The sequence below is a fragment of the Zalophus californianus genome, chromosome 1 (assembly GCF_009762305.2).
Source record: "Zalophus californianus isolate mZalCal1 chromosome 1, mZalCal1.pri.v2, whole genome shotgun sequence".
Lineage (NCBI taxonomy): Eukaryota > Metazoa > Chordata > Mammalia > Carnivora > Otariidae > Zalophus > Zalophus californianus.
This window is the reverse complement of record NC_045595.1, coordinates 80,685,570-80,707,300: the sequence shown is the minus strand read 5'-3', so window position 1 is coordinate 80,707,300 and position 21,731 is coordinate 80,685,570. Positions and strand designations below refer to the sequence as shown.

At 34.0% G+C, this 21,731-nt stretch overlaps 1 protein-coding gene and 1 non-coding gene across 2 annotated transcripts in view; one reads left to right on the top strand and one right to left on the bottom strand.

Annotated features, from left to right (window-relative positions):
• The window catches only part of ZNF385D (zinc finger protein 385D), an 863,057-nt gene that overhangs the window by 520,723 nt on the left and 320,603 nt on the right, over positions 1–21,731 (bottom strand). The gene's annotated exons all lie outside the window — the stretch shown is intronic.
• Positions 1,838–1,944, top strand: LOC113919030. The gene has a single exon (XR_003518775.1). It is a non-coding gene; the product is annotated as a U6 spliceosomal RNA (small nuclear RNA).

The window sequence follows — 21,731 nt, the reverse complement described above, 5'->3', positions numbered from 1 at the left end:
TGTATATATGTATATATCCATATACATATATACAGTGTGTGTATATATATTTTTTATTTAACTTTTAAACAGTCATGTTACTTACCTGCTATAATTTTCATTTAATAAACAAGAACACTGTGAGATATTTTAGTTAACAGTTCCAAGGTTAAAGACTAATGGCAGAGCCATATTTGAATATTAGTCAGAGTGACGCCATAGATTGTGCTTCTGCCTTCCAATAATATAATGTAGTTAAAGAATTTAATGAGGGGGTACCTGGGTGGCTCAGATGGTTAAGCGTCTGTCTTTGGCTCAGGTCATGATCTCCAGCTCCTGAGATCGAGCCCCACATCAGGTTCCCAGCTCAGTGGGGAGTCTGCTTCTCCCTCTCCCTCTGCCTCTCCCCCTGCTTGTGCTCTCTTTATTTCTCTCTCAAATAAATAAATAAATAAATAAATATTTTTAAAAAATTATTTAATGAGAATACTGATAAAAACAGCAGGTGCAAGGATGTTGGTGATGTCCAATTGTTTCTCTTCGTTTTGAAGAACTATTCTCACGATGTATTGAAATCAAACTAGCAATGTTAAATATTCTCATTTCATATGCTTAGACTATATTACAACTTGTTCTTGTAAAATTCAAATATTGCAGGAAGAAGAAAAAACAACTTTGTCTTGTTTTAGGTATCTTTTCAGATGGATGCAACAACAGTGAAGATATCAAATAAACTTCACAGAAATTATTTGTCAGTGAAACTCTCAGAAGATATCTTTGCTCTGGAGCATTTTAATGCGATGTAATGCCTTTAGTTTTTTATTGATAAAAACGACAACCAAACCACAAGGGAAATTCTATAACTCACTGAGCTTGATGTGTATGGCTGGACTTCTACATCGTTAAAATAAAACCCAGAAAGAGTATGTTCATTAATAGCAGATAAAACTTAAGAAGTATGGCAACGCCTTTTTAAAAACTCAAACTATTCTTTTTCAAGGCATATATTACAAAAAAATTCTTTGTCAAGGGGTACATACTGCAAAAGAAATCCTTTTTCAAGGAGCATACATTGCAAAATAAAGTTTCTGCTGTTATGTAATTGTATAAATTAGCACAAGAACTCTTCAGAAAGTACAAATGAGAGGTCATGCAATGGAACCCTTTGGCAGTCTGTTCAAGCCTACGTATGTCTAATGATGGTTTAAATACCTAAAATAAAATATTAAGGTACAAATAATTACAAAGCAAACCAATTACATTAAAATGTTGTTATCAAATAATTTTAAAAATGTGATATGGTCATATATGTTCTTTTTTTTTTTTAAGATTTTACTTATTTGTCAGAGAGAGCAAGAACACAAGCAGGGGAGTGGCAGGCAGAGAGAGAAGCTGGCTCCCCGCTGAGCAGGTTCCCTGGGATCATGACCTGAGCTGAAGGCAGATGCTTAACGAACTGAGCCACCCAGGAGTCCCAATATGTGTTCTTTCTTATTAATACATTAAATAACAGATTTCTCAGTAGGTCTAATGATGATTGTTATTTCAAGGTGGCCATAAGTATGAATAAGTCAGGTTAACTGCAACAACAACAGATTTCTATTATGTCTATTGGTGACAAAGTCACAGGAGTTGCCAATAGTAATAAGGTTTGTCATCTACATTTGTAATTGAAAGAAATGCTATATTTCCTTTAGAGGAAATAAAACTAAATATAACCAAAAATAAAGACGTGATTTTTAAAATTTCTAATCACACAGGTGCTCACCACCCCCCACCAAACAAGAGCAAAAACATACACAAACAAAAAAACTATTGGAGTCTATCTACAGACTCCAAGTTCAGAACTTCTATATTTGTGCTCACTTTGGCAGCACGTATACTAAGACTGGAATGATACAGAGAAGATTAGTATGGCCCCCATGCAAGGATGACACACAAATTCATGAAGCATTCCATATTTAAAAAAAATAAAGAACTTCTATATTAATGTGTTTCTATTTTAAAATACAATTTGCCATTTTCTTGAAAACTTAAAATTCTGATCACATGAAAGAGAAAAAAGTTGAAAGAGAAATTAACTATGAAATGCAAATACATTATCACAAGGAAAAAAATTTTTTTCTATATTTTGTATCTATATAAGATAATGGATATTAACTAAACTCACTGTGGTAATCATTTCGTAATATATGTAAGTCAAGTCATTTACCCCACACCTTAAACATACAGAATGCTGTATGTTAATTATATTTCAATAAAACTGAAAGAGAAATAAGTACAAACTTATAGGCACACTTGTATATCAGGAAACTAAATAAACAAGTATGGAAATGAAATTGTTGTCTAGATCAGTCATATTTCATTGATCTTAGTGACTATAAGAAGTCCAAAGATGTTAGTAATATTTTGTTGTTTTAAATTTTACAACATGTTGCCAAGAACATCATATTATTTTCCTTTTTTTTTTTCTTTTGCCTGCCAGAGTCACACATTTCTCTCTCTACCCACCCACTCCTTTATAGACTATATCTTTTGCAGGAATAGTCACATTTAAATAAAATCTTTGGATTAACAATAATCACCGTTTAAAAGAAATGCTATTCCTCTGATGGTTTTATTAAGAGGTGAACTTTAAATAACATTGTCTTAATCTCTCAGGAAATCGAAATTTAGATTTGTGGTTTGGCAGCAGACCCTATCGCTATTCATGCACAGTGATGCCAAAGTTAAGGCCATGGTTAATTACTGAAACAGGCAGAATTCATCTCTTTTTTTTTTTTTAAACAGAAATATGAATGAATCTGCCAATCCTCCTTACTCTTTTTTTTGGGGCATTTTTAAAATTTTATTGTTATGTTAATCACCATACATTACATCATTAGTTTTTGATGTAGTGTTCCATGATTCATTGTCTACATATAACACCCAGTGTTCCATTCAATACGTGCCCTCTTTAATACCCATCACCAGGCTAACCCATCCCTCCATGCCCCTCCCCTCTAGAACCCTCAGTTTGTTTCTGAGTCCATAGTCTCTCATGGTTCTTCTCTCCCTCCAATTCCCCCCCTTCATTTTTCCCTTCCTACTATCTTCTTTTTTTTTAACATATAATGTATTATTTGTTTCAGAGGTACAGGTCTGTGATTCAACAGTCTTATAATATTCACAGCACTCACCATAGCACATACCCTCCCCAGTGTCTATCACCCAGCCACCCCATCCCTCCCACCCCCCACCACTCCAGGAACTCTGTTTGTTTCCTGAGATTAAGAATTTCTCATATCAGTGAGATCATATGATACATGTCTTTCTCTGATTGACTTAATTCGCTTAGCATAATACCCTCTAGTTCCATCTAGGTCATTGCAAATGGAAAGATTTCATGTTTTTTTGATGGCTGCATAATATTCCATTGTGTGTGTGTGTGTGTGCGTGTGTGTGTGTGTGTGTGTGTGTGTGTGTGTATCACATCTTCTTTATCTATTCATCTGTTGATGGACATCTTGGCTCTTTCCATAGTTTGGCTATTGTGGACACTGCTGCTATAAACACTGGGGTGCACGTACCCCTTCAGATCACTACACTTGTATCTTTGGGGTAAATACCCAGTAGTGCAATTGCTGGGTCATGCAGTAGCTCTATTTTCAACTTTTTGAGGAATCTCCATACTGTTTTCCAGAGGGGCTGCACCCAGCTTGCATTCCCACCAACAGTGTAGGAGGGTTCCCCTTTCTCCACATCCTCGCCAACATCTGTCGTTTCCTGACTTGTTGATTTTAGCCATTCTGACTGGTGTGAGGTGGTATCTCATTGAGGTTTTGGATTTCCCTGATGCCGAGTGATGTTGAGCACTTTTTCATGTGTCTGTTGGCTGTTTGGATGTCTTCTTTGGAAAAATGTCTGTTCATGTCTTCTGCCCATTTCTTGATTGGATTATTGTTCTTTGGGTGTTGAGTTTAAGAAGTTCTTTATAGATTTTGGATACTAGCCCTTTATCTGATATGTCATTTGCAAATATCTTCTCCCATTTTGTTGGTTGTCTTTTGGTTTTGTGGACTGTTTCTTTTGCTGTGCAAAAGCTTTTTATCTTGATGAAGTCCCAATAGTTGATTTTTGCCCTTGCTTCCCTTGCCTTGGGCGATGTTTCTAGGAAGAAGTTGCTGCAGCTGAGGTCGAAGAGGTTGCTGCCTGTGTTGTCCTTTAGGATTTTGATGGATTCCTGTCTCCCATTTAGGTCTTTCAACCATTTGGAGTCTATTTTTGTGTGTGGTAAAGAAATGGTCCAGTTTCATTCTTCTGCATGTGGCTGTCCCATTTTCCCAACACCATTTGTTGAAGAGACTGTCTTTTTTCCATTGGACATTCTTTCCCGCTTTGTCGAAGATTAGTTCACCATACAGTTGAGGGGCCATTTCTGGGCTCTCTATTCTGTTCCACTGATCTATGTGTCTGTTTTTATGCCAGTACCATACTGTCTTGATGATGACAGCTTTGTAATAGAGCTTGAAGTCCGGAATTGTGATGCTGCCAGCTTGCCTTTCTTTTTCAACATTCCTCTGGCTATTCGGGGTCTTTTCTGGTTCCATACACATTTTAGGTTTATTTGCTTCATTTCTTTGAAAAAAGTGGATGGTATTTTGATAGGAATTGCATTAAATGTGTAGATTGCTCCAGGTAGCATTGACATCTTCACAATATTTTTTCTTCCAATCCATGAACATGGAACGTTTTTCCATTTCTTTGTGTCTTCCTCAATTTCTTTCATGAGTATTTTATAGTTTTCTGAATGCAGATTCTTCGCCTCTTTGGTTAGATTTATTCCTAAGTATCTTATGGTTTTGGGTGCAATTGTAAATGGGATCGACTCCTTGATTTGTCTCTCTTCTGTCTTGTTGGCGTATAAGAATGCCACTGATTTCTGTGCATTGATTTTATATCCTGCCACTTTACTGAATTCCTGTATGAGTTCTAGCAGTTTTGGGGTGGAGTCTTTTGGGTTTTGTACATAAAGTATCATATCATCTGCAAAGAGTGAGAGTTTGACTTATCCTTTGTTGATTCGGATGCCTTTTATTTCTTTTTGTTGTCTGATTGCTGAGGCTAGGACTTCTAATACTATGTTGAATAGCAGTGGTGATAGTGGACATCCCTGTTGCGTTCCTGACCTTAGGGGGAAAGCTCTCAGTTTTTCCCCATTGAGAATGATGTTCGCTGTGCTTTTTTCATAGATAGCTTTTATGATATTGAGGTATGTACTCTCTATCCCTATACTCTGAAGGGTTTTGATCAAGAAAGGATGCTTACTATGTTACATGCTTTTTCTGTATCTATTGAGAGGATCATATGGTTCTTGTTCTTTCTTTTATTAATGTATTATATCACATTGATTGATTTGCAGATGTTGAACCAAACTTGCAGCCCAGGAATAAATCCCACTTGGTCATGGTGAATAATCCCCAATCCTCCTTACTTTTATACAGAATAGACACTTATACCTAAGGTTAAGATGACATTTAAATTTTTAAGGTTTTTTATCTTTGGCAAATAAAATTATACCTTCTAAGATAAAAAGATACACTTTTGAATGAGAAGTGACTTTTTAAAAAATTTACTTAAGATAAATTTTGAACAAGCTGACAGAAGTGCAAAGCTATGTAAATAAAAGTTAAAAATATCCTTGAGGGGCGCCTGGGTGGCTCAGTCCTTAAATGTCTGACTTCGGCTCAGGTCATGATCACAGAGTCCTAGGACGGAGCTCCACATCAGGTTCCCTGCTAGGTAGGAAGCCTGCTTCTCCCTCTCCCACTCCCCCAGCTTGTGTTCCTGCTCTCGCCCTGTCTGTCTCTAATAAATAAAATCTTTAAAAATAAATAAATAAATAAATAAAAATCCTTGAGAAATAATGTGTGTCAGTGAGTGCCCACTCATTAAACTAATTGCTTAAGCTTTGAAAGGATATATTATTGTCATATAATGTGAGTTTAAGCAATTACAATTCAATATTAAACATTCTCACCCCACCCAGCCACTTAGGGAATGGTCTTTTATGAGTACCCCTCTGAAAATTTAAATAACGAAGGAAGCGAAATAAGTCAATCAGAGAAAGATATGTATCATGTGACCTCACTGATAGGAGGAATTCTTAATCTCAGGAAACAAACTGAGGGTTGCTGGAGTGGTGGGGGGTGGGAGGGATGGGGTGGCTGGGTGATAGACATTGGGGAGGGTATGTGCTATGGTGAGAGCTGTGAATTGTGTAAGACTGTTGAACTACAGACCTGTACCTCCGAAACAAATAATACACTATATGTTAAAAAAAAAAAAAGAAGAAGAAGAAGAAGAAGATAGCAGGAAGGGAAAAATGAAGGGGGGGAAATTGGAGGGGGAGACGAACCATGAGAGACTATGGACTCTGAGAAACAAACTGAGGGTTCTAGAGAGGACGGAGGTGGGGGGATGGGTTAGCCTGGTGATGGGTAGTAAAGAGGGCATGTACTGAATGGAGCACTGGGTGTTATACGCAAACAATAAATCATGGAACACTACATCAGAAATTAATGATGTAATGTACGGCGATCAACATAACATAATAAAAATAAATAAAAAATAACGAAGGAAGAACCCATTAGACAATTTTTAAAACACTAAGTGTGAAATTTCAAAATGCCACTTTTTTATTGAAAATGCCCCTTCCTTTGTTCCAACAGGCACTTATAGGAGTGGGAATGAGTGTTAGAGTAGTTAAAAGCAGAAACAGAAATATATCAAAGGCCATTATATTGAGATTTATCTCTATCTAATGACTGACTATTCACAGGTTTTAAAGTTTTAAAAGCTTTTTTTTCATCCTTGAATGTGCCTTTTTGAGCTTTGACTATAAATGTAAAGGAAAGAATAGCACTTTTATGTATTTAATACAGCCTAAGAATTCCACATGATGATTTGGGTTTGGATCATTCTTTACTCATCAGATGCACTTTTCTTTTCTTTCTTTTTTTTTTTTTTTAGGAAGAGGCAAAATGAAAACATGTAGATAAATTTACATCAGGCTTTACTTTTTCAGAAGAGGAGGGAAAGAAAATTAATTGGTGCATCTGTAGAAGACAAAATATCATCCGTGTTGATATCCATTACGAAAAAGTCAATTGCAAATGGTTTGGGGGTTTTTAGTCACAAGATAATCTGGGTTATATTTCTTTATGTGTTTTACTTAATGAAATGCTTATGAAGTTAGAAATGTTTGCAACACAATATTTCAAATTTATAAGCTTAGGAAAATACAGGAAGTTGGATCACAGGTAGAAAATGAGAAACAAAATAGCAATAAGATTAAAAAGACAACTGTAGAATGGAGAGAAAAGTGGGAAGAAAGGGAAATAAATGGGAATAGAAGAGACATCAAGAAAGAACACCTTTTATTTTTGTAGTACAGCAAATTAGATTTGTGAAGAAGTTGTAAAAACAAAAAAATGAATATAAAAAAATCCTTTGAAATAAAAAAAAAGAACGAGCTTGTAAGGTAATACCAAAACCAAAGAGGAAGAAAGTGTGCCAAGTAGAAACCATGTGAAGCTGGCATAGAGATGGTAGAGACAGGGTCCTGGGTTTTCATAGCTCTGCCAAGAAAACATCAAACCATGGGTCTTGTGAAGTGTGAAGTTGCTCATGGTGTCAGTTTGACAAGAGTTAGACTCAATTTTGTTTTTTTTTTTTAATCCTCATTTTATTAATGTTTTTGAAAAAGGAAATTATGTGGTTTAAGAAAAACTATTTGAAAAGGTATGTGCAAGGAAGTTTTCAATTTCATCCACACACTTCTATGCTGGCTTCACCCACTCCTATTAATAAACATTATCCTTAATTTTCTGTTCATCTTTCTATGTTTCTTTACGCAAAATAAGAAACATTCTACCACATTCTGATTTTTTTTTCACTCAACAATATATATTCTGGAAATCATTCCATAGAAGTTCCTAGGAAACCATCTTCATTCTTTTTAACATCTGACTAATAGTCTTTTGTGTAGGTCTACCATAGTTTTGTCAAATTAGGCTTTTATGGGTATTTATTTAGGTTTTTTCCAAAATTTTGCTATTACAAACAACATTGCATGAATCATCTGTATGTAAGTTGTTTGGTATATATGGAGGTTTATCCTCAGTGTATATAGCTATAAATATATAGTTATATAGCTATAAAGTATTCACTGCAAGTTCAACGGAAAGTGCATCTATACTTTTCATAAATATTACAAATTCTTCCCCACAGGGATTGTGTATACCTATCAGTAATGTATGAGAATATTTCTTCACAGTTTCATCAATAAATAAAGTGTACTTCCTGGCTTTTGAATTCCTGACAATATGTGAGAAATAATAGTTCAGTGTACTTTTAGTTTACATTTTTAAATTTATGAGTAAAAGTTAATAACCATCATTTGCATAAGGGCCATTTAGATATGTTTAATTTGAACTGTCCATGTATTTTCTTGACTTTTGTATTGTGTTTTCAACAATTTTATATATTATATATAGATATAATATATATAAACTGCAATGTGATATATCTAGCTTATATATACATATATATAATATACATAATAAATAATATTTTCTCCTAGTTTATCATTTATTTTTTGTATATGGAGTCTCTTTATAATTTTTATATGGTCAAATTTATCAATTTTTCTTTATTATACATGAATTTTGAGTTTTATTTAGGTTTTCTCACATCTCTGTTATAAAGGAACTTTATAATTTTTTAATACAGTCCTTTAATCTTCTTCTAGTCCTTGTATAGTTTATCTCTCTACATTCGAATTATTCATTCATTTGGACTTTATTCTGGTGTTCAGTGAGAAGGTCCAATTTTACTTTTTTAATGGTTATCTAGTTGGCTTACTATTTATCTTTAAAAAACATTTATTAGATGAGCTTTGAAACTGAGACTCCTCATAAAATTTAGACCTTTAACCTGCTATACTTTCAAAATAAAGTAGACTAGAAAAATAGTCATTGGAAACAGAGGGAGTTGATGAGGAAACACTGTTATTGGTCTGTGTTTTGAGGAAAGTACTTTCTAGAATATAAGGCAAATGTCAACAACCTTAATCACTTTCACTTAATCACAGGCTTGGTTTTTCTACCTACAATGAAATTAAATTGAAAAGTAAAAAGAAAATACAAGGAAAAAGTGTGTGGAAATTTTTACACACACTTTGAGTAACAAGAATTAAAATTGGGAAGTGCTAAAAAGCAATTACAAAACTACTATGAAACAAGGCAAGTAGTAATTAGCTAAATCAGTGTGTATAATAAAATTGTACATTTAAACTAATATTAAAAAATAAAAAAGTCTGAAAATGAATGAGTCCCGTGCCTAACAGGAAGACAGAATTAAAATCATATAATAAAGCAAAAGAGGTTGGAACAAAGGAAATTAAAAAAAACAACAACAGATAACAGAAAGAAATCAAAATATTACCAAGTTGTACAAATCCTAGTATTAGGAAAGATGTGGAGGAATGGAATTTTCATGTACTGAAAACAGAAGGGCAACTTGGTCAAACTTCTTTGGAGAACAATTTATCTAGTTTATTTAAGCCACAATACACCTTAAAACAAGCAATCCCAATAATCCTATCCTCGCATGAGCAGTCCACTAAAACGTATGTAAAAATGTTGATTCAAATAACAGGGAAAAATTGTAAGTAATATCCATATCTACCAACAAAAGAATAAATAAATTTTGATATATCCATACTACAGACCATTATACAATATCAACTAATCTTGAAAAAATAAATTCAGTGAGAAGTTAAGTTGCAGAAGGTTATGTGAAATATACAAAATTTTTATGTTTAAAATATGCACATTTAATACTAAAATATGGAACTTAAAAAATATTTAATTTTTATGTACTCTCTATATCCAATGGGGGGCTCTAACTTACAACCCCACGATCGAGTCACATGTTCCATTCACTAAGCCAGCCTGGTGCCTCTAAAATACAGAATTCTTAAATTCCAAAATGTAGATAGTAGTCAATTCTGGTTAAAGAAGAGACAGGCAAATTTTAAAGTGGTATTCAGGGGCCATCAACTGCATCGCCATGTTTTATTTCTTAAGTTTGGTTATGAGTATACAGATTTTTATTATATGGAATCTACAGTTTTATAAATAATGCATTACCAAAGTATTACAAAAAAACAAAATTAAAAAAGAAATGAAAAAGGAACAGGATAGAAGTAGAAATAACCATAGGAATAGAACCAGTAGACTGGAGGATAAAAGGGCATAAAGGGAAAAGGAAGAAAACAAATTATCATAGTCCCTTCTAAGGGGTTATTAAAGTCCTACAATTAGGCTAATCATCCACCTGACTATATTTGCCCTTTGTAACTTATTGCAGGGAAAATACAACAACAACACATACAAACAAAAAAAGCCTAAGAGATATTTTAAGACTAGAATTAATAAAATATGAAGAAAATATGTTATTTATTTTAAAAAGCAGCTTGTGTGAAAAAGCAGGTGAACATGAAAGGCAGAATAATAAAAGGTGGAAAGATCAGGAGCCATTTTAGCAGTTGTTGCCATAAATACCTTATTAGTCTATGTCACAAAACTCAAAATATTTAGGAAATTAACTTTGGGGCAGAGCAAATTCACAAGAGTTCTACACACATAATTCATCAACAGCATCCTTTCTGCCTTGGTAAAGGAAGAAACACTCTCTCTAAAAACAATTATTTACTCCCAATACCAATTCACCTCTAAGCCAGCTCTTGAATTTGTTGAGGGGGCAAACAAAAGAGACCTCCATTGAGTTTTCTTTGTGTAGAGTCAAACCTGTGTCCTGTCCAGTGTGCAGACTGGGAGTCCAGTACGATGTACTTGGAAAACTACATTTCAAGCCTAGAAATCCAGAATCTAAGACTCTCTGACTCTTGCACACAAGGCATCCAGGGACCCAATACTGCAAAAACGTTTCAGGGTCAAATTTAACCCCACAGGCAGAAGATAACCAGCTGGATTTCTTTCCAGGTGTATCACTATCTCTTTATAAGAATTTAACAATTTCTGCTCTATTGTGTTAGTAATTATTTTGATAGATGTTGTTTGGATTTTTTATATTTTGAACTGGGAAAATGATACAAGGAAAGCTATTTCAATAAATCTTGTCTGATTTTTTTTTTCTTTTCAGCCTTTCTCCTGCCCACTCCCCAATCCCCAGTGAAAATATCATTCATTCAGAGCTAAATATACATGGTAGAATCCTGGAAAGAATATTTCAACAGATCATAATTGAAAATGTTTCATTATTAATACAACTCATTGAAAACATGATATGTGAATTTTTAGTTTTGTTAATGAATCACCCTTAAATTGTTCCCTGAAGCATAATAAATAATTACTTAATTACTTAGAGCTTGACGTATTTTTGCACATAACTTTCATAAATTATGAGTAAATTCCACTGTGTTTATGGTTTCTAAAATAACTATATGTAAGCAAAAATCCCCAATAAGAAAGCTTTTTATGGAAATAAATACAAACTATGGCTACATGGTAACTTTTTAAAAGATTTTATGTATTTATTTTATTTGAGAGAGAGAGAGAGAGCAGGGGGAGGGGCAGAGGGAGAGTAAGAGAGAAAATCCCAAGCTGACTCAAGGTGGAATGCATAGCCAGACGCAGGGCTTGATCTCACAACCCTGAGATCATGACCTGAGCCAAAACCAAGAGCCAGAGGCTCAACCAACTGAGCCACCCAGGCACCACTGGCTAGGTGTTTATTTTAAAGCACCTAAAAATATTGAAAAAATGTATACTTATTCTTAGGGAAAAAGTCATGTCTAGATTTTATTAGAGCATTATCATCTGCTTCCAAACACATCTATCACTAAAGTAGAGGCAAACTGCCCAAGAATGAACTCAGTACTGGGTTACTGTTTACCTGACTTCATTTCTTCACATTGATAAGCTTAGTAGATTCAGCTTACAACAAGAAGGGAACAACTCTTACTATCATGGGATTTAATGGAAACATAGAAAAGAGATACACATAACAATAAAGTTTGATATTCCTTAGGAACTTCTAAATTTTGATGCATAAAATAATGTTATGGATGATCAGAGGAACATTTTGGAATCCAAGTAATAGTAAGTTAGGAAATGGGTTGTATTAATAAGTATGGTTGTAAATATCTAATGATTTAGTAATATAATCTGTAATTAATAGAACAATCATTTAATATTTACAACAATCCCTTGAAGAAGGTAGGGAATTGTTATTATCCCATTTTTAAGAAGAGAATTACTGAACACATAGTAACATGGTAATTTATCTAAGGTCACACTTTTGGTAAAGTTGTTGAGCCAAAACTCTAAGTCTAAAGACAATAATTATGCTACTAACAATACACCTTGTAATTAGCAGCACAAATTAAACACCTTTTAAAAAAGACATGAGTGGGTAGCAGCTTTCTTCTTCCCCCCCTCTCCCTTCCTTTCTTCTTTCATTTCTTCCAAATATTGTGGCTCAATATACACATAAAATAATCAGTACATGTGCATAATATCAAGCACGGAGTTATATTCACTTTCTACAAGAAGGACTCCAGAGAATCCAGGACTCTTCTAGAATCATTAGCAAAATTTGTTTTTCACTCTTCTGGGAGAAGTGTGTTGTTTTCAATACTAGATTTTGAAAGGGTACGTGACATACCACCTCCTTGACATTTTAAGAATTATTGTCCTGAAGTCTTCACATTTGCAAGCTTGAAATGCATAGCACTTTCTGAACTTTACCAAAATATTGGTTCCATTAATAATCATCAAATGTTTGGTCAATCCTAAAGGGATAACACACTAAATATATTCCACAAATGTGTTTTAAAACTAAAACCTAAAGTACTTTATTTGCATTAGCAGTTGTAAAACACTGCTCATAAAATTTTCCTCATCCCCTCTCTCTCTCTATCCCACTCCCTCTTTCCCTTGTTCCAATATTCTCTCTTCCTCTTCCTCTCCTCCAGAAAAACACATGTGCTCTAGAAAGTGCCCCAAATGGGGAATTATAAAGATGAACAAATTATGATCCCTAAGTTGTAGTCTAATTAGTAGGAGATCAGATCATATCCAAACAAATATTCAAAATATTTAGTATAAGATAAGAATATTGTTGTGACAGCAGCTTGGTATATATTCCTGAGCTGGCTTCTCCTGCCCTCTCACTTGACAGAAAGGACAATGACTTATTCTGGTCTTTAGATACATTCAGAGTCCTCCAAGTGTGACGACCCCACTGTGTTACAGCATAGGGTTAAGAACATTTTCCGTGAGCTGCTAAACACAGAATTGTTAGGAACTTGGAATTAGTTTCCATCTGATTTTAAGTAATGGCAATAGATTATATTTATTAAAAATGTATATGGTCAAAGTGAGAGTTTCTCGGTCAAGAGTGATTGTAGGCTCTGGTCAAAGAGAGCTGACTCAACAGCAGTGTTTCACTTTTATACTTCCCCAAATCCCATTAGAATTATAGAAGAAATGTAAAATTGAAAATGAATCCATATTAGTACTGTAAAGTAGAAAAAGACTATTAATAGAACAAAATCTGAGGAATATATGGGAGATTTAAAGTAGATGAGCTCAAACAGAAGGTAAAACCTGAAAAAGCTAACAAATAAGCAAACCACACAGGTTAAAAAGAGGGTGACTTCCTAAGATCATCTATAAAACTGTTTAAATATTGAAAAAAATATATTGGCTTCAAAATACAAAAAGTAAAAACCTCAAATGAAAAACACACTTGCTTAAATGTTCACAGAACTTAAAATTCTAATAATTGTCTTACCCTTTAGACATAGCATATATAAACATTTTATTACATTTGTTAATGAAGTTAGATATTCTCACTTTGCAAGAATCCCCAAGTATGATGATGATTACTGAGAAACTAGAGCCAACTGTATTAAGTTAGTTACTTTATACCAAAATTTTTTAAATTATTTTTTGTCTTATAAAATTTTCTTTTTAAAAGATTTATTTGAGAGAGAAAGAGAGATATCACAAGTGGGGGGAGAGGCAGAGGGAGAGAATCCTCAAGCAGACGCCCCGCTGAGTGCAGAGTCCTATGTCGGGCTAGATCCCAGGACCCATGAGATCATGACCTGAGCCAAAACCAAGAAGGGGATGCTCAACTGACTGCACCCAGGTGCCCTTCAAAATATTGTCATTTGTTGTTGATGTAGGAATACTTTAATGTGTTTTATATTTGGGTTATTGCCTCCCAAAAATAACTGAAAAAAATGTATTTTCTAAGTAGAGCTTTGAGATAGCTCCAATAACTCAGGTAGCAGTGATGGAAGCAAAATCAGCCCATGGAGTAACAGGTAGAAAACTTAGTTAAGTAGCTGAGTAGCTCTGGAGGTTGAGCCAGACTAAGGCTTTAAGTACCTCTTGCCAAAGGCAATCCCTGAGGAGACAAAGTGAGTGAGAAGGTTGGAGGATGAACCTGGGTGGTGCCTCAGGGACTGTGTGTTTCCACAGGAAAACAAACCAACTGGACAGCAGGTTTCCAGCATCATCATCTAATGAGTCATACAGATCTTCAAGAGTACTGAGTTAAGACCCTCTGTTAATAGTTTTGGTCAATCAAGACCCTCATTTACATATAAATGTATATGTAAGCATATATATATGTATATATAGGTACTAATTATAAATATAAACAAGCTGTCCAAATCACAAAATATTTGAGGAAAATCATTGGCAGTTAAGTCTGTAAAAGCAAGGAGTAAACCCAAGAAGCAGAGCTGAATCAGGAAAGAGAAGAAATCATTGGGAAAAAAACATGTAATTTGTATCTTCAAAGAGTTTCAAGATACTATCATATAACTAAAAATAGAAAGCCCTGTTATTTTAAAAACAAAACCAAAAAGAATCAGGGTTCTTTGAAATTAAAAGCATAGCTGCTAACATTTTTAAAGGTGGGGAAAAAAGAAAGAAAACAAAAAGAAAAGCAAAGTCAACAGAAGTAGAGAATTGTCTAAAGGCAAAAGATTAAATCAGTATAAAAGCAAGGAAAGAGATTCTTCCAGAACACAGAATACAGAAGCATTAATACATCCTCAAGCCCAACAATCCTAGATGGTGAAATCTCCAAAGATAAAAACAACAATCCTAAAAACTGCCAGGAAGAAGAAAGATGGTATCTATGAAGAAATATGAACCAAACTCATTTATATCAAGAAATAAGGAATGCTAACAAAACAAAAAGGCAAAATGTAGCACTATATAAAACCTGCTAAGAAAGTTTTGAACTTGAAATATACACCCACCCTCCAGAATATTCAAAACAGAGAACTTTTTATGTATACAAATACTCAGAAGACTTATCACCCATGGAACTTTAAAAAAAATATGATGCTTTGTGTGTGCAAACTAAAAAATGGATTGACGGGAAAATGAAGACATGACATACAAAAAATAATGAACAAATAAAATTTCTGAGAATAGTAGTTAACTTAATATATTTCTTAATAATTGCACTTCTCACAAAACAAATGTATAATGCAATAAAATTGGAAATTAATAAATGGTTGAGAGAAGTAATCTTTGGAAACAGAGTTCACAATTTTTTTTACAGAGTTCACAATTTAAAAAAAAGCTAAAAGTAAAGGCTACAAATCAATCTGAAAACTGTTTAAAGTAGCTCTTACAAAGGTTTGAGGAGAGGTTTGGAGGCAGAATAAGAGAATTCCCATTCTTTATATATGTCTTTATTGTTTGACTTATTTATAATGAGCACGTATCATTCCTTTTTTTAAAAATTTAAATATAGCTGTGGCCACAAGATGGGTCTATCTATTTACCTAAGCAAATAAATTATAGAGTAAGATACTAAAGAATTACTTCTTTGCCAATTGAAGGATTCATTTTAAAGCAAATAGGTTTAGTGTCAAGCATTAAACAAGATGTCCGTGGATCCATTTTATAGCACTACTTTATCAATTTATTATACTATAATTAGCATATAAACATTGATAATAGCTAATAGATTGCAAACACATTCATTGCCTTGTAACTTTTATTTCCCTATGCTCCATAATACATCATAAAAGGATATGAACCCTTTCATGTCATTAACCACTAAGGCAACTTGAAAGAAAATATCTAGGCTTATTACAACTTTATTTTTTTTAAAGATTTTTATGTATTTATTTTAGAGAGAGAGCATGCATGAATAGGGGGAGGGGCAGAGGGAGAAGGAGAGAAATCCTCAAGCAGACTCTCCAGTAAGTGGGGAACCCAAGGCAGGTCTCAATCCCAGGACCCTGAGATAATGACCTGAGCAGAAATCAAGAGTCCAAAGCTTAACCAAATGAGCCACCCAGGCCCGGCACCTGGGCTTATCACAACTTTTGAAATGAGTATCTCCTTTCTCTTTCCCTAGCAATAATGCTGAGGAACTTTGTCTCCACCCTCTTTGGCAGCCTGGCTCCCCACTGGAATTCATTTCCAATCTTTTGGTTTATTAACTTTGTACTTGGTGACTCACAGTTCCATTCCTGTCCATTGATCCAGTTAGGTACCCCTGTACTTACATCTCTCTGCCTGGAAATTTGAGCTCTGAATACTCATCTATGAATGAACACAAACATCACACTTCTTGCTTATTTCCAGCAATAAGTGTTTTATTAGAGGAACCATCTGGCTCCTGGTTCTTGGTCTTCCTCTTATTTTTGTTGCCCCGGTATGTTATTTCAGCATTATCTCTGGTAATTGATCTCCATCTCCTGGCTTCCCTATCATGACAGGCTTAAATGCACTCTTGTGCTTTTGATGTTTGAACCACCATGCCAGGGTTCTAGAGAAACATTCCAAGGCTTCATTTTCTGGATGACACTTGAATAATGTGCCCACATTGCTGTCAAAAAGACATCTTTCCCACTGGCACAGGGGACAGTGGACATTGCAGAAGCATATGATTGTCAACTTTTGGGAGCAAATCAAAAAGGGAGAGTTTCTCATATTGTTAAAAGGGACTTTATGAAAGTCATGGGTGAATCAACATAAATTTTAGGATAAACTTATTTGTATTTTTAGCATTTGCTACTTTCTGTTACGGAATCTCAAAGACATAGTCTATTAGATAGTTCTTTTATTTCTTTTAGACCAGTGTTTCTCAACCAGGAGTAATTTTTCCCTTATGGGACATGGCAATGCTTGGAGATATTTGAGATTGTCACAACTGGGAGATGCCGCCAGCATTTAGTGGGTAGAGGTCAGGGATGCCTCTAACCATTCTACAGTGCATAGAACTGCCCTCCATAGCAAAGAATTGCCCAATCCAAAATGTCAACTGTGCTAGGCTAAAAAAATCTTGATCTAGACTCTTGCTAGTTCCAAGATGGCAGGAAAACTGTGTTCTTCCACACAATGCTAAAGAAAAATTTCTAATTCTTTTTTCTTTACTGTTATTTCACTGACTATATGAGGTTAGGCATGGCCATCTGAATTTCTTTAGTCAATGAAATAGAAGGGAAAGTGAGACCATTTAAGAACTGGCACGTGACTCTTCATCTTCTCATTTTTCCTTCCATATGGACCAAAAGTTTATTTCCAACAATTAAGAGGCTTTATCTGCCCAAATCAGGCTGAGGGGAGTAGCTCTGGAGTCACTTGAACTTGCAATGGATTTTAATAAGTTAAAATGGTACTTTGTGTTAAACCATTAAAGTTTTGGGGTTTTCTGCAGCACAACGTAGCCCATGCCCCTGACATTGATCTTTACATCCCAAGCTCCTAGTTTGTCTTCATGGCTGGAAAACTGAAGCCATTTCATAAATGTTCATTGAATTCAAGAATTTATACGTATATATGTATATATATGTACACACACACAGAAAGCTACAAAACTCTGGCTTAGTTGAAAGGACTTAATTAGAACAATAGTTACCTAATTTGTAAGGTGCAAAAGCTACATTTTAAAAGCTATTAGAAAATATTTCAAACATTATAAAGTACAAAGAGTAACATGAAAGGTATCAGTGCACCTGCCATTCACATTTAATAGACATTAACATTTTGTTATAAATATTGTCGGTATTATTAAGACATAACATTATAGATAAAACTGAAGTTCATTTTTCTTCTGTCAATTTTTGCTTTAAATATTTTTAGGCTATGCTGTTAAGTGCACATCTGTTTGGGATTACATGAAGATGTGCTGAATTATTCCTTTTTTCCAGAATGAAATAACTCTCTTCATTCTGGGTAATCTTTTTTTTTTTTTAAGTCCATGTTGTCTTATATTAGTATTGCTACACAAGTGTTCCTTTGGTTAGTAAAATTCTGGCATATCTCTTCCCACCTCTCTGCATTCAACATTTTCTGTGTTATCTTTTAGCTGCATCTCTTGTAAAAAAAAACAATCCTATTATTTTGTTTCTAATTCTGTTGATAATTCATCACTAGAAGATTAATATGCTTATATTTACACTGATTTAGATTTATTTCTACCTATCTTTTATCATTGCTTTTCTGACTCCCCATTTTCCAATAATTTATTAGATTTATAGATTTTAATTTATTCATCTCCCTACTCATTTGCAATAAATGAATTTACTATTTTTTTAAAAGATTTTATTTATTTATTTGACAGAAAGAGACACAGCGAGAGAGGGAACACAAGCAGGGGGAGTGGGCGAGTGAGAAGCAGGCTTCCTGTGGAGCAGGGAGCCGGATGTGGGGCCCAATCCCAGGATCCTGGGATCATGACCCGAGCCGAAGGCAGACACTTAATGACTGAGCCACCCAGGCACCCCTAAATTTACTATTTTTAATGTTTTTAGCAATTATATTTAATTAAGTTGTAAACTTGAAACAAAGTCTAAAATTAAGATATTTCTCTTCTCATTTTCATTGTTTCCTATTATTTCCTATTATTTTAGCATGCCTTGTTCTTAATACCCTGCCAAAATTAATATCTTCTTCTTATCATTTAACCATCTATACTTACTTTGATTTGTTAATATGTTTGCCTATGTATGTGAACTGGATTTCTCCTTGCATCTAAGTTGTTTCTTAAAAATTCAATTAATTTCTTACTGAACTACAGCTTTGGCATTTATTTCAGTATAGTTCTCTGAGTGGAAAACTCAGACTTTATCTTGTTTTCAATTCACATAGTATCAAATGATATTTAACTGGGTATAGAATTTTATAATATTTATATATCAGTATTCTGAAGATCATATTTCATTAACTTCTAGTTGATAGTAATTCAAATGTCAGCCAAATTTATTTTTATTTGTAGGTAAACAGTCTTTTTCTGGTATCCTTTAAAATGTTCTCTTCATTTTAATTTTTATGATGATTTGCAATATCAAGTACTCAAAACTATGTGTAATTATTGTCTGTAAAGGATTCATGCTTTTCTTTAAACAATTTCAGAAAATCATTGATTGTTTTCTTTTTCCTTTATTATCTCTAATTCATTCAATTTCACTCTGGATATTCTATCAACATATAGATTGTGCCTTATTCTAAACTTCATTTCTGTTAACTTTCTTTTTATAAATGTCTTGTTCTTATAACTTTGTAACTTTTTGTGGTAATTTTCTGTGTACCTTCCAACATGCTAACAATTCTTTCTTCAAAACTGTGAAATCTGCCTATTAATTTCCTTAATGAATTTTAATTACCTCTGTTATATGCTTTACTTGTAGTCATATTTGATTAGTTTCTAATTTTCTAAATGTTTCCATTTCATCTTCCATTATATACTCTAGTTCTTCTCTATTACTTTAATAAACTTAGAAATTATTTAGAGTTTCTTTAACAGTGGTCTCTTTTATCCAGATTTCAGGTGTGAATCTTCCTGCTACTTGTATTTGCTTTCTCTCCTTCATTGTGGTCTACTCACATTTTGATCATGTGCTTAGCCTTGTTTGGACTGCCTCGGAGTACAGAGTCCTCTATGCACCGGATTGTGGAAGAGCCCCTACAAAGGGATTTGACTTTTGCTTTTGCAGTGTGGTCAGCTGTTTCACAGAATTTGTTGGAGTTTAAAGTTATTTTTTGAAGTTAAATTCACAATGCACAGGTTATGTAAATTTGGACTCTATACCTGTAGAACACAGGTTTAGAAGTGCAGTTTCCACCTTCCTTCCCTTCTCTACCTAAGCACAAGCCTTGATAGATATATAGCTTCTTGGCCACGGCTCAGTTTCATGAGTAGAGTTATTTAAATCTTTTTTTTTTTTTTAAGGGGCTGTCTTTACAGGGTCCTTGCTTCACATAGGAATTTTTTTTCCAGTCTTTTCTATACCTAGTTGGGTAATAAACCAAGGCCCTAAGGTCAGTCCTCTGGACAAGGCATTCCCATCTTGTTTCTAGAATATGAGAATTTCTTTAAGCTCAAATATCTATTCTTTTAAAATTATTGTTACATCTTCATATATTTTTATTTTTATGAGGAGAGATGGGAAAGTTCATTTTAATTCTTTCAGATAGGTTCAGTCAGTACATCAATTATGTCAAGGACACTTTTAATGTCAAAAACTATGTCTAACCATTTTCACATACTAATAGCTAAAATTGTAGGACATACAAATTCAATAAAGATACTAAATGAAATAATAACTATACACATGAAAAATGTGAATACGTATATGTAGAACATTACTATTCAGCCTAGTTCTAAAGGAAATCCTTTTATTTGTATATTTATCTCTATTTTCATTATAATAACCAAGAGGTATTTTTAGGTGTCTGTGATGAATATGTTTGGTGCTAGGAGTCTAAATACCACCCCTCCCCCAAAGTTCTGCATAACCACTTTTGGAGACTCTAAGTTTAAGCTTAGATATATGTCCTCTATGCAGGACAAACTACATAACACTATGTTCCCATACATAATTTGTGGGACCTTGTGAAGAATAAATATGTGGGGTCCTTTTCCACAAATTATTAAACATTTCAAGATAATAACAGCAGGGCATTAAGCTAAGTATAGGGTCTCTCAGAGCATGGAGCCCTTTGTGATTGCACAAGTCACAGACCCACAAAACAGACTTTGCTTCTACATATACTACTTCTAAGATTCAGTAAACTTAATTCATCTGTTAATATGTTTTTATTAATTTTCTATGTCCCCAATGCTGTGATAGGAAATGAACAAAAGAAGATAACATTTTGGTAATTAAATTACTGCATATTTTATAACTTTTACTAAAATTAGCAACTCTTAATTTTAAAATCAAAATCCATAGAATTTAAAAAATGCAACACAAATATTTAATTTGTATTCTCTAAGAAGAATCTTTCATTATGGGATGCTTAGGAAATTCTGGATTCTATGTAACAAGTCTATGATTTTTCATGCAAAACATGACAGGAAATTCTTTAAGTATTGTAGAGTTACAGAGCTGTGACTGCAAGTGAAGAACATAACAAGAGTGATAGCCAGCATAATGTCTGCTAAAAGGAGACCCAGGTGGCAATGCTGGATGCAGAGATTTCAAGGATGTTGGTGGAAGCTCTTTTTCTTTTTCTATTTTTTTTCTAAAGTTGAACCACATGGGGAATCCAGGATGGAGAGAGTTTTGGTGCTCCAGCAATTTCATCAGCAACAACAGCTGGAACCTAAATATAGATAAGGCTCTAAACACAGCAGTTATTATGATTAAGACTCTCAACATGGGAAGCAACCAGAGTTATGCTAAATGTGGATGCTCC